Below are 13,127 nucleotides of genomic sequence, written 5' to 3'. Positions count from 1 at the left end.
TGTGAGGAAAATGTGTTTTTTTTGCCAAATTTTTAGGGTTTGCAAAGGAATCTGGGTAACAGAACCTGGCCAGAGCCCCACAAGTCACCCCATCTTGGATTCCCCTGGGTCTCTACTTTTCAAAATTGTGCTGGTTTGCTAGGTTTCCCCAGGTACCGGCTGAGCTAGAAGCCAAAATCCACAGGTATGCACTTTGTAAAAAACACCTCTGTTTTCTGTGAAAAAATGTGATGTGTCCACGTTGTGTTTTGGGACATTTCTATTCGTGGGCGCTAGGCCTACCCACGCAAGTGAGGTTCCATTTTTATCGGGAGACTTGGGGGAACGCTGGGTGGAAGGAAATTTGTGACTCCTGTCAGATTCCAGAACTTTCTATCGCCGAAATGTGAGGAAAAGTGTTTTTTTTGGCCAAATTTTGAGGTTTGTAAAGGATTCTGGGTAGAAGGACCTGGTCAGAGCCCCACAAGTCACCCCATCTTGGATTCTCCTATGTCTCTAGTTTTCAGAAATGCACAGGTTTGGTAGGTTTCCCTAGGTGCCGGCTGAGCTGGAGGCCAAAATCTACAGGTAGGCACTCTGCAAAAAACACCTCTGTTTTCTGTCAAAAAATGGGATGTGTCCAGGTTGTGTTTTGGGGCATTTCCTGTCGCGGGCGCTAGTTCTACCCACACAAGTGAGGTATCAATTTTATCAGGAGACTTGGGGGAACGCTGGGTGGAAGGAAATTTGTGGCTCCTCTCAGATTCCAGAACTTTCTGTCACCGAAATGTGAGGAAAATGTGTTTTTTTATCCAAATTTTGAGGTTTGCAAATGATTCTGGGTAACAGAACCTGATCGGAGCACCACAAGTCATATCATCTTGGATTCCCCTCAGTATCTAGTTTTAAAAAATGCCAAGGTTTGCTAGGTTTCCCCAGGTGCCAGCTGAGCTAGAGGCCAAAATCTACAGCTAGGCACTTTGCAAATAACACGTCAGTTTTCAATGTAAAAATGTGATGTGTCCATGTTGCATTTCCTGTCGTGAGCATTAGGCCTACCCACGCAAGTGAGGTACCATTTTTATCGGGAGACTTGGGGGAACACAGAATAGCAAAACAAGTGTTATTGCCCCTTGTCTTTCTCTACATTTTTTCCTTCAAATGTAAGACAGTGTGTAAAAAATACGTCTATTTGAGAAATGGCCTGCAATTCAGAGATGTGCAAATAACCACTGCTTCTCAACACCTTATCTTATTCCCATTTTGGAAATACAAAGGTTTGCTTGATACCTATTTTTCACTCTTTATATTTCAGCAAATGAATTGCTGTATACCCGGTATAGAATGAAAACCCATTGCAAGGTGCACCTCATTTATTGGCTCTGGGTACCTAGGGATCTTGAGAAACCTACAAGCCCTATATATCCTCGCAACCGGAAGAGTCCAGCACACGTAACGGTATATTGCTTTAAAAAATCTGACATTGCAGGAAAGAGTTACAGAGTAAAACGTGGAGAAAAATGGCAGTTTTTTTCAGCTCACTTTCAATATTTTTTTATTTCAGCTGTTATTTTCTGTAGGAAAACCTTGTAGGATCTACACAAAGGACCCCTTGCTGAATTCAGAATTTTGTCTACTTTTCAGAAAAGTTTAGCTTTCCAGGATCCAGCATGGTTTCACACCCATTCCTGTCACTAACTGGAAGGAGGCTGAAAGCACCACAAATAGTAAAAATGGGGTATGTCCCAGTAAAATGCCAAAATTCTGTTGAAAAATGTGGTTTTCTGATTCAAGTCTGCCCGTTCCTGAAAGGTGGGACGATGGTGATTTTAGCACCAGAAACCCTTTGTTGATGCCATTTTCAGGGAAAAAACCACAAGCCTTCTTCGGCAGCCCTTTTTTCCCATTTGTTTTGAAAAAAATGAAATTTTCACTGTATTTTGGCTAATTTCTTGGTCTCCTCCAGGGGAAATCCCTAGGATGTTGGAAAAAAAGGTCGCAAATTTGGCGTGGATAGCTTATGTGGACAAAAAGTTATGAAGGCCTAAGCGCAAACTACCCCAAATAGCCAAAAATGGGCTCAGCACTGGGGGGGGGTGGAGGGAAGGCCCAGCAGCTTAGAGGTTAAATTAACCTCAGGCATTGAGAAATACTCAGGCTGCATCTTAGTGCCCCATGTATTTTGCATACCATGCCATCTCAGGTTAGACCCAGCCATACGCAAATAAGTCTTGACCCTGCTCTAATGGGAAAATTCCAGTCCAAGCTTACAGGCCAGGTCCTCCCTGAACCAGAACACAAGCAACCCAGGGCCATTTTTGTACTTGTTAGTGCTCATCAGCAAGGTTTAGCTTCATTCCAGTGACACAGTGTGTACAGGGCCCACATCTGGAGATACCCATCCCACTTACAATGACACACTAAACTATAAAAGAAGTGATGAATGGAATGCTTGAATTAATCTCAGTCACTGGTAATTATTCGGGCCGCAATCCAGTCCATTATTTTTCTACACACCATGCCACCTCAGTTTGGACCTAGCCATATCCAAATCAGTTTTGACCCTCCTTCCACAGGAACAGCCCAGCCTAAATTACCATGTTATGGGCCTCATTTATATCTTGGTGTAGGGGTTACTCTGTCACAATGTTGATGGATATCCCATCCACCCAAATCTAAATCCCTTTGTTTTGAATGGGATTTAGATGGACGGGATTTCTGTAACCATTGTGATGGAGTAACCCCTCTGCCAAGATCTAAATCAGGCCTTAAGTCCACCCTGAACCAAAACACCATCAACACAGGACCAATTTTAGCATAGTTAGTGCTCATCAGCCAGGTATAGCTTGCTTTCAGTGAATTAGGGGCATATTTATACTCTGTTTGCACCGAATGTGCGTCAAACATTTTGACGCACATTCGGCGCAAACCTTGCCCCATATTTAAACTCTGACGCCCGACCCCGCGGACGTCAAAATTCCACCGTGTGCATCATTTTTTGGAGGCAGGAAACTGCCTTGCGTTAATGATATGCAAGGTAGGCGTTCCCGCCCCAAAAATGATTTTATGGCCTATGCGCCTTATTTATACTCCAGCGTCATTTTGACGCACAGGAGGGGGTGGGCATTAAAAAACGGCACCCAGCCTGATGTGCGCCATTTTTGAACGCCTGGGTCAGGGCAGGCGTTAAGGGACCTGTGGGCTCAGAAGGAGTCCAGAGGTGCCCTTCCCTGCCACCAGGGACACCCCCTGCCACCCTCACCCACCCCTGGAGGACACTCATGGATGGGGGGACCCATCGAAGGTCAGTACAGGTAAGTTGAGGTAAGTATTTTTTTAAACATTTTAAACTGCCCTAGGGGGGCATAATTTAGCCCCCCCTACATGCCACTGTGCCCAATGACCATGCCCAGGGGACAGAAGTCCCCTGGGCATGGCTATTGGGCAAGGGGGCATGACTCCTGTCTTTGCTAAGACAAGAGTCATTTCAATGGGGGTTGTCCGTCAAAAAATGACGCAAGTCCGGTTTGAGGCATGATTTTTGCCTCAGACCTGACTTGCACCATTTTTTTGATGCACAACCCCCATTTTCCCCTACGCCACAGCTGCCTGGTTTGAGTCATTTTTTTGACTCAGACCAGTTAACAGCGCCGGCTAACGTCATTCCTTAAATAAGGCACCCGCATGGTGCGTAGGAATGGCGTTAGGCAGCGGTAAAACTTTTCACGCAAATCAGCGCTGGTTTGCATCAAAAAGTATAAATATGGGCCTTAGTGTGCATGGGTCCCATGTCTGGGTATACTCGTTCCACTTTGGGCGAAACACTAAGGTATACAAAAAAGTAAAGGATAAAATGCTTGAATTAATCTGAGCCACTGGTAATTACTCCACACCCGAGCTCTTTGTTACACTGCACATCAGATTGGACCCAGCCATATGTAAATAAGTCTTGACCCTGCTCCAATAGGAACAGTCCAGCCCAAACTGCTAGGCCAGGTCTTCTTTGAACCAGAACTCCAGCAATCTAGGACCAGTTTTGCTGTAATTAGAGTTCGGCAGCTGGATCTAGCTTGGTTCCAGTGACACAGTATGCAGAGGACCCCTTATGAGGAGACCACTAGCAGTTCAGCTCTCTTATTTTCAAGCAGCACAGCACAACAACGTTCTTTGCTGTGCTACTTTGCATGAATTGTTAGTAAATATGCCCCAAAGTGAAAAACACAAAAAACAAGGCAACAGGTATTTTCCATCTATGCACCCAAAATCCTGAACACCACCCCTGTATCTATCAAGACTTTTTCCACTCTGTACCAATTAAAACAAAAAAGTGTGAAGGGTATGCCTTTTAAAAAAACACTACACAATGATGCAGTAAACTCCTATCATCAGCTATCTCTCAAATCACTTATTGACTATATACCTAAAATAAAAATGTAATTTGCATATATACATGTTTCTGTGCTTGTTTTGCTTTTCTGATTTTGGGATTTGTTGTTTAGTTTGTGGGTTTGTAATATATGCTCTCCATATTGTCTTCAAATAGTAGGGTGTGTCCCCTGGGGCAATGGCACTATGAGTAGATGGGCACCATGTTCAGTGGGAACTCAAGTCCAACAACATAAAAACATGGAGCTTGTTAAATTTTTGTAATGACTATAGAGGACTGGGAGCAAGCATGACTGCCTCTTCAAAGAAAAGTCCAAAACAAGGTAATTCCACACAATGGCAAGTTTAGCATTTTCATAATGTGGCTAAACCTCTTTCAGGCTTCTTTTTTAAGGGCAGCTGGGCTTTTTTATGGAAACTTTTCTTCTCTCTGGAGGCTGCTACAAAATGCTGTGTGCTAGCACAAGGTTGAGGAGAAGTGGGATCGGGGCGGCCCTTCCGGTGTGGCAGAGGAGCCTCGACCCACTGATGAAAAGCAGAAAAAGAAAGGGATAATACAAATATTTTATTATCCCTTTATTATTTTGCCTTCTTAGGGTGGGCGGGCCAGCCTCCTCAATGTCAAATGTAGGAGGAGTGGTATGTGCACTTCTAAGTGTGCATGTCAGTTTGGCTAGTCGTCTCAGGCCGGCCAAACTGAGATGGGCACTTAGAAACTCTCTACTCGTCTGTATCTTACAGCCAGGGTGGAAACCAAGCATTGTACCAAACTCCCCCGAGAGATATTTCTGCCAACTCAGGCCAATCTCAGCACTTCTTTCATGCTGTGAAACAGCATGAAAGAAGCGTCATGATTGGTTGGGAGAGAAGACGAGGCGGCTGGAGTGGAGCGGCGCATCACGGAGGGGCAGGTAAGTTTTTTTTTATTTAACTGCCCAGACACCTCCTGCTTCACATGATTCACCCCTGCTCACCCGTGACAGTAGCAGCCACAACTGAGTGAGACTCAGATGATTTGAAGTAATACAGCTTGAAATGAAGGTATGGTGAGTTTATTAAGAAAAGACAGATTATTACTGAAAGGTAACCTACTTGACTGCCTGGTCCTTGGTACTGCTAGCCTTTCAGAAGCAATAACTGATAGATAGTGATTAGAGAGAAGGCTGTAATGGAAAGAGGGATTGACAGGAAAGGTAGTGGTAGGCAGCAATAGGAGTGCTAAAGTTGCCCTAAGTGTGGAGGGTATGCCCAGACGTGGGCCCCTTGCTCACTGTGCCACTGGATTCAATCTAGCCTGGGTGATGAAGGTTGAAACCCTGAAACTGGTCCCAGGATGCTTGTATCTGGTCCAGGGAGGACCTGGCTTGGCAGTTCGGGCTAGACTGTTCCCATGAGGAACAGGGTCAAGACTGATTTGCACATGGCTGGGCCCAAACTGGGGTGGCAAGGTGAGCAAAAGAATGTTGGATTAAACCCAGATCTGTGACTGCGGGTCAGTGTTTGCATTGTTCAGCACTCAGTCTGGAAGCGACGGTGGCTCATGTGTCTGGGGAAAGGGCCCCTGCCTTCACATCGGAGGAGTTGGATAAACTAGTGGATGGGGTCCTCCCCTAGTACATGCTACTCTACGGTCCTCCAGACAAACAGGTGAGTACACTGTGAGCATGCTGTATGGGCAATGCCTGTTTGGAGTGGTGTGGATGGAAGATACGGGGGGAAATGAGGCCTGCATGATCGGTCGGTGAGTGTATGTGCGTCAGGGCAAGGGTGGGAATGTGGGACAATGACTGTGACGGTCCGGACGATAACAGTGTTACATTTTCCCCTGTACTATTCCTCTAGGTCAGCGCCCACCAGAAGAAGGATATTTGGTGTGCCATCGCCAAGGACGTCCGGACCCTTGGGGTTCACCACAAACGGAGCACCCACTGGCGTAAAAGATGGGAGGGCCTTGGCCGCTGGAGCAAGAAGACGGCGGAGGCCGAGCTGGGGTTGGGCTCCCAACGTGGGAGGGGTGCCCATCGCACCATGACCCCCCTGATGTTCCGGATCCTGGCGGTGGCGTATCCGGAGTTGGATGGGTGCTTGAGGGCATCACAGCAGCGACAAGGGGGTGAGTGCACTCACATTCAGGTGACTCTGCGCACATTGGAGGTATCTGGGTGGGGAGGTGGGCAGTGGGTTCCCCTAGGCTAGGGCGAGCTTTGTAGGCAAGGAACCTTTGTGGCACCCCATCCCCACCAGTGGTAAGAGCCATCTACACCTAGTCAGCAATCGGGCAAAGGCCATGTACCCCATGTCCCTGTGATCATTTAGGGAACTCCAAGTGCATGGTGTAGTGAAGAGAGCTGCTGTGTCTGTAGTGTCCGCCGACGGTAGCAGTATTGTATGCACTGAACATGTCTTTCTTCTTTCTCCCCCCCCCCTTTTTGTGGTCTCCCTGTTCTTGTGTGCATTAGCATCATCAGGTGGAGGAGCTGTGCCACCGGAGCAGGAGGGAGCTACATCCCACATGGCCCTGGAGGGCCAGATAACGGAGTCTGAATTCACCAGTGGGACAGAGGGCGAGGGGAGCTCCACGGCGGGGACAGGAACTGAGACCAGCGACACCCACTCTTCATCTGATGGGAGCTCACTTGCGGTGGCGGGCACCTCTGTGCCCACCGCATCAACAGGAACAGCCGCCAGCCCCCCTACCAACACTGTCCTCCCAGCAGCCCCTCAGCGTATGTCCCGTGGCCGCTCACCCAGGAGGGTGGGCATCCCCTTCGCCCCAGGCACCGCAGGCCCTGCCTCAGTCAGCCCTGCTGCCCTCAGTGAGGAGGCTATTGACCTCCTGAGATCCCTCATTGTTGGGCAGTCTACCATTCTGAATGCCATCCAGGGTGTAGAGAGGCAGGTGCAACAGACAAATGCATACCTGGAGGGCATTCATTCTGGCCAGGCAGCCCAACAGCGAGCATTTCTGGCTCTGGCCTCTGCACTGATGGCAGCCATTGTCCCTGTGTCCAGCCTCCCCCCTCCAATTTCCTCCACCCAGACCCAATCCCCAGTACCTCAGCCTATCCGAAGCACACCATCAGACCAGCATGCACACGCCTCAACACACAAGGGTGGCTCTGGCAAACATAAGCACCACACATCCCACAAGCACTCACACAAGCATCATACCCATGCACACATACCAACATCCACTGCCTCCACTGTGTCCCCCTCCTCCACGTCTCCCTCCTCCCTCCCTGTCACGTCTTCACTCACACCTGCATGCACTACATCTTCAGCCACTACCTCCATCACCAGCACACCCATCACCACACACCGCTCACGTGCACTCACCACCCCCACTACCATTCACACATCCCCTGTGTCCTCTCCCAGTGTGTCTGTGAGCCCTCCTCCCAAACTACACAAACGCAGTCACATACCCACCCAACAGCCATCCACCTCACAACAGCCTCCAGCCCATGCACCTTCACCCAAAGTCAGCAAACGAACACCTCCTACAACCACTACCTCTTCCTCCACTCCCAAACCCCCTCCATCTACCCGTCCCAGTGTGTCAAAAAACTTTTCCTCTTAAATGTTGACCTCTTCCCTACTCCTCCCCCCCTCGTCCGTCCCCTAGGGCCTGCCTTTCCAGGTTCAAACCCAGCACCTCAGCCACCACATCACCGGGCACAGTTGTGCCAGCAATACCCGGTTTTTGGATTGCGCCAAGCAACAGGGCTGTCAGTGTCCCAAGGAGCGAGGCCAAGGACATTCCCCCACTGCCAAAACAGAAGAAGTTTCCCACATCCCAGAGGGAGAAGGCCAAAACACCTGCCACCAAGGGCTCAGCCAAGACAAGTGTGGGGAGTGGCAAGACAGCTGCTCCAGCATCCAAGGTGGGGAAGGGCCTGAAGCAGAAAGGCAAGTCAATGTCACCACCAACATGCACGGCGGACAAGACCGCCACCGGCACGCCACATGCACCACCGCGAAGGACACCGCCACCATTAGCCCAGATACAGAGCCCTTCAGCAGCACCGCAGTCAGTGAGCCCGCCACCAGCACAGCTGCTACTGACACCACCGCCAGCACCGCCATTACTGACACCGCTGCCAGCACCGCAGTCAGTGAGTCAGCCACCAGCACCGCCATTACAGACACCGCCGCCAGCACTGCGGTCAGTGAGCCAGCCACCAGCACAGCAGTCAGTGAGCCAGCCACCAGCATGGCAGTCAGTGAGCCAGCCATCAGCACCACAGTCAGTGAGGCCGCCAGCAATACCGCCACAATGACTGTCACAAGCAACGCCGCTAATGACACTGCCGCCAGCCCCGCCAGCTGCCCGTGACAACCTGAGCCAGTGGCACCACAGAAGACATGGCTGCCATCCCCAGTGGTCATCCGTACATGGCTGGTGGTCAGCTCCAGGGGCCTGGGCAGCTTCCATGTTGCCCCACCATCAGTGGAGTATCACATCCACTACCTCAGTCCTTGGCAGGATGAAGCACTCTGGGCAGAAAGCCCTCTCCAGAACCAGTGGAGAAAGGCATCCACTACCTCAGTCCTTTGCAGGATGAAGCACTCTGGGCAGAAAGCCCCCTCCAGAACCATTGGAGAAAGGCATCCACTACCTCAGTCCTTGGCAGGATGAAGCACTCTGGGCAGAAAGCCCCCTCCAGAACCATTGGAGACTGTTATCCACTTGAGAGACTGTGGCTTTGCACTCCCCGGAATAAAGCAGTGGGCAACCAACCCACTTGAGAGACTTGAGAGACTGTGGCTTTGTACTCCCCAGGATAAAGCAGTGGGCAACCCACCCACTGGAGAGACTTGCGAGGCTGTGGCTTTGCACTCCCCAGGATAAAGCAGTGGGCAACCCACCCACTGGAGAGACTTGAGAGCCTGTGGCTTTGCACTTACCAGGATACATCAATGGGCATGGAGCCCCGTCCTGGAGCTGGCGTTGTGCACTCATCCGGCTGAGGCGCCGCCCCTTCCTTTCCCACTGAGGTGCCTGTTTTATATCGATTTGATGCCCCTGCAGTGTTCTCTCCGTTTTGATCGGGTATCTTGTGTGGGCCTCGCCCATGCATTTTGGGCCCAGTGGTCCACGGACTATATAGGTGCAGTACCTGCACTTGAATTCTTGGTGGACATATTTGTTTATAGTGTATATACATTTTTGAGTAATGGATGTTTATTGATTACAATGGTTACAATCATTTCCTTTTGTCCTTGCTTTCTTCAAGGAGGTTTGGGGGCCCTAAATGTAATGTTTCAGCATGTATTGGTGTGTGTGTTGTTGTAGGTGAGGGTGGGGGTTTTGCGATTTGCGCGTGTGTGTCACTCTCTTTTCCCTCCCCCCCCCCTGTGTCATAGGTGCTGTACTCACCATGGTCGTCACCGCCGTCGGTCTTGCTCCTGGTAGAGGAGCAGGAAGACAATCGCAGGGAGTATTTGGAGTTCAGGCTCCATGGTGTCCTGTTTCCTCGTGGGGTGTGTAGAGATGAGTGTTTTCCCTTCCAAGTCCTGTTTCCGCCGTGTTTTTGTTCACGTTGAATTCGCCCTGGAAAAGGTGGTGGATTGGCCTGTCATAATAGTGTGGGCGGTACATTGTCTTCGGCCTGTCTGTTGGCGGTGACCGCCATGCTGTTTGTTTGTACCGCCATGGCGGTCGGAGTGTTAAAGTGGCTGTCTATGTTGGCTGTTTCCGCCATGGTCATAATTCAATTTTTTTTACCGCTGGCCTGTTGGTGGTTTTACCGCCGCTTTACCACCGACCGCCAGGGTTGTAATGAGGGCCAATGTGTCCTCTCATTCATGTTGTATGAGAGGATGCATTTCTTGATTTAAAAAAGTGCAAATAAATGCACCCATTCCAAAAGTCACTTGTGTTCTGTGGTTCACTTTGTTCCTCTGTTTTCTTCATACATGTTTAGCATGGATGGCATATTGCAGTAACTTTTTTCAGTGAATGGCACGTAAATATGTAACTTTGCATAATTGTGTGAATTTGCAAATGTATTATTTTCTTTCTGAATATTGCTCATTTAACTTCTGGATCCTACACAGTTCCTTAGTGCTATTCCATGTCTCATTGACCATGTAGGAGGATGTAAATTGGGCATGCTAGATGGGAGCAGAGATTGTCCATCATCTATCACCTTTTCATTCAAATGAACTTTGGTGTTCCACCAGTCTCTCTGACTTCATCCCATTGTGGCAAAACACTGTTAGGTAAGTGGAGACTGTGGTCTTGTACAGCACCTTGAAACATTGCTCCTCTATAAAGTCATACGGTGGCTGTCCTTTGCATAAAATAAATGTACATAACTGGTAGCCATTTATATGTTACAATTGTTGTACTTTTTGGTTCAGCCGTTTTGTATGTCCTTCAGTTTCTCACTGGTGGCTATTGAAAAGCTGAACACAGATTACTAACCTCTTACAGAATCCCTGCCAGTGTAGGAATGAATTTGAGGTACTGAAATGAGTACCATTAGGAGAATACATGCTACAAACATTTTAAGAGTGCAATTTGCTGTTGTGATGGTGGAATTATCTTTGTGTGGTTGAACCATCAGAGTCAAGTCAATTAATTTAGATTCATTAGTACTGTTGTGTATATCTATGCAGCCGATTAGTTGGCAAGGAAAAAGTAGTAAATGGAACATCAAGACCTCAGATCATTGCTTATAGGAGGCTGTGAGAACACATTTTTATGATTTACAGTGGCCATTAATTTTGGATTAGGAGCTTCCAGAAATATTGACCAGTTAATGTTTGTTCATTTTAATTGTTTTTTGATGTGATCATTTATTATCATGACACTCATTCAAAGCTTTACTTTCTTAATTCTTTGGTTATGGGGCTGATCCCTCATATCACAGGTTGTTATTAACTTAGAAAGTCTTCAGACTCTCCCTCACCTAAGACGCATGTTGCATAAAATGCTCTCCATACAAAAACCTCAAAATTGTACTTTTTCCCATTTAGAAAATCTGTTTCCTGTTGGAGACTAAAGGCCTCATTACAAGGCTGGCGGTCTTGAGACCACCAGTCTCGCAGTTGCGGTCTGACTGCTACACTCTAGGCGGTCCGACTGCTACATTACGACCCTGGTAGTCTGACTGCCAGGCAACTGCTACCTCCGCCAGGAACATGGTTCCCGATGGCTTGCGGGCTCTCGAAGTAGTGGTCAGTCACTGAGTTCAGTGTCGCCGTGCTGATCACAAGTCCAGTTTCTGCCAGCCTTTTCATGGTGGAAACCCCATCATGAAAAGGTTGACAGAAACCCAGAGCTGGGGTCACAAAGGGGTCCATGCACTGCCCACAACTGTGTTGTGGGTTTGTTAGGGGCCTCCCCTGCCTAGCACCCTCAGAATGTGCACTGTCTGCTTGGCAGACAGTGCTCATTCCGAGGGTGGTGGGGGCATTCTTTGTGCAATGGCATTGGCCTCGCCTCCATGAGTGGATTGCAGAGAGCAGTGAAAATAAAGATAGACCCTGAAAACTCTCAGACAGTACAGCGTAAACTTGTACATCTTTCATGTGTAACTGTTGCAGAGAAATATATGTTTAGTCTAGTGGATACATGTGACATTCAAAATAAATACAGTAGGTGAAAGAGTTCATTCTAAAACACTCAGGCACAGGCAGCCTTTGAATTAAAGTGCAAATGATATGACCATGACCCCTTCAGTACAATTCAAGTAAAAGTCTTTTTTTCTGGTTCAGGTCTAATTTTATGGGTTCCATTTTAAAAAGATGAATAATAAATGTCTTCACTATGGTGTTTCAAATTTTTGTAATTTGATTTTGGGTAATTACACAACATTTCGGCAAATGCATGCATAATTATATGAAATGCAAATTTTTATTTTTGTTCTATATTTTAGTGTCAAATGCATCCCTACGTCAATTTGTGGGCATGAGGGTACATTTAAATAAAGCACTGTGAAAAACAGCCATTCACATTCTGTTGTTCATGTGCATTTGTGGTAATTTTATTCCTCCAAATTGAATATTTGTGGTAAAATTATAGTGCGAATAGCATTTAATTACGCAAAATGGAGTAATTTCAGGAAAACCTCTCTAGATAGAGTACACTAAAATTCCCCAAATTACACAGATGTAATTTCCATTTCTCCCAGGTGCAGCCTTGTCTTCACATAGGTCAGGTCTCCAACGACCTAGACAGGGAACTATAAAATATGAAATGAATAATTAACAAAGGAGATATCTATCTCATATTAACTTACTGAAAAAGTCTAGCAACCCATTACATTCTGATCTCACATGATAAGATTTAGTGCCGGGGCACACTTAATACAAACATGAGTGAGAGAAATGTTTAGGTCGTATTAACAGGTAATTGTTGGGCTTCGTATTGCTGAGAATGATTACCAAATATTAACTTAGAAATTGCAAAGGGATTATTGAGTTCATATGTACAGAGGCCAAGACTCCACAGAACCTGGAAAGTTATTGTTAATTAAATATATATGGAAAACTGAATAAATATTACTATAAAAATAAGATAGATAAAACTGATTTTTTTTAATAGAAATAAATCGAATAATTGTAGAACGCATGGCTCTGATGTTAAGTGTATACTCACTATTGGGCATAAACAGCGTAGAAAACACCACGCTACATCATAATAAAGGATAAAAGGCTGCTTTAATAGAAGAGGTCTGGTAACCACAAAAACAACCTTGGCATTAAACCTATCAAAACAGCCATTCACGTTCTGTTGTTCATGTGCATTTGTG

The sequence above is a fragment of the Pleurodeles waltl genome, chromosome 5, assembly GCF_031143425.1.
Source record: "Pleurodeles waltl isolate 20211129_DDA chromosome 5, aPleWal1.hap1.20221129, whole genome shotgun sequence".
In the NCBI taxonomy this organism is placed as follows: Eukaryota; Metazoa; Chordata; class Amphibia; order Caudata; family Salamandridae; genus Pleurodeles; species Pleurodeles waltl.
This window is presented reverse-complemented; position numbering follows the sequence as displayed.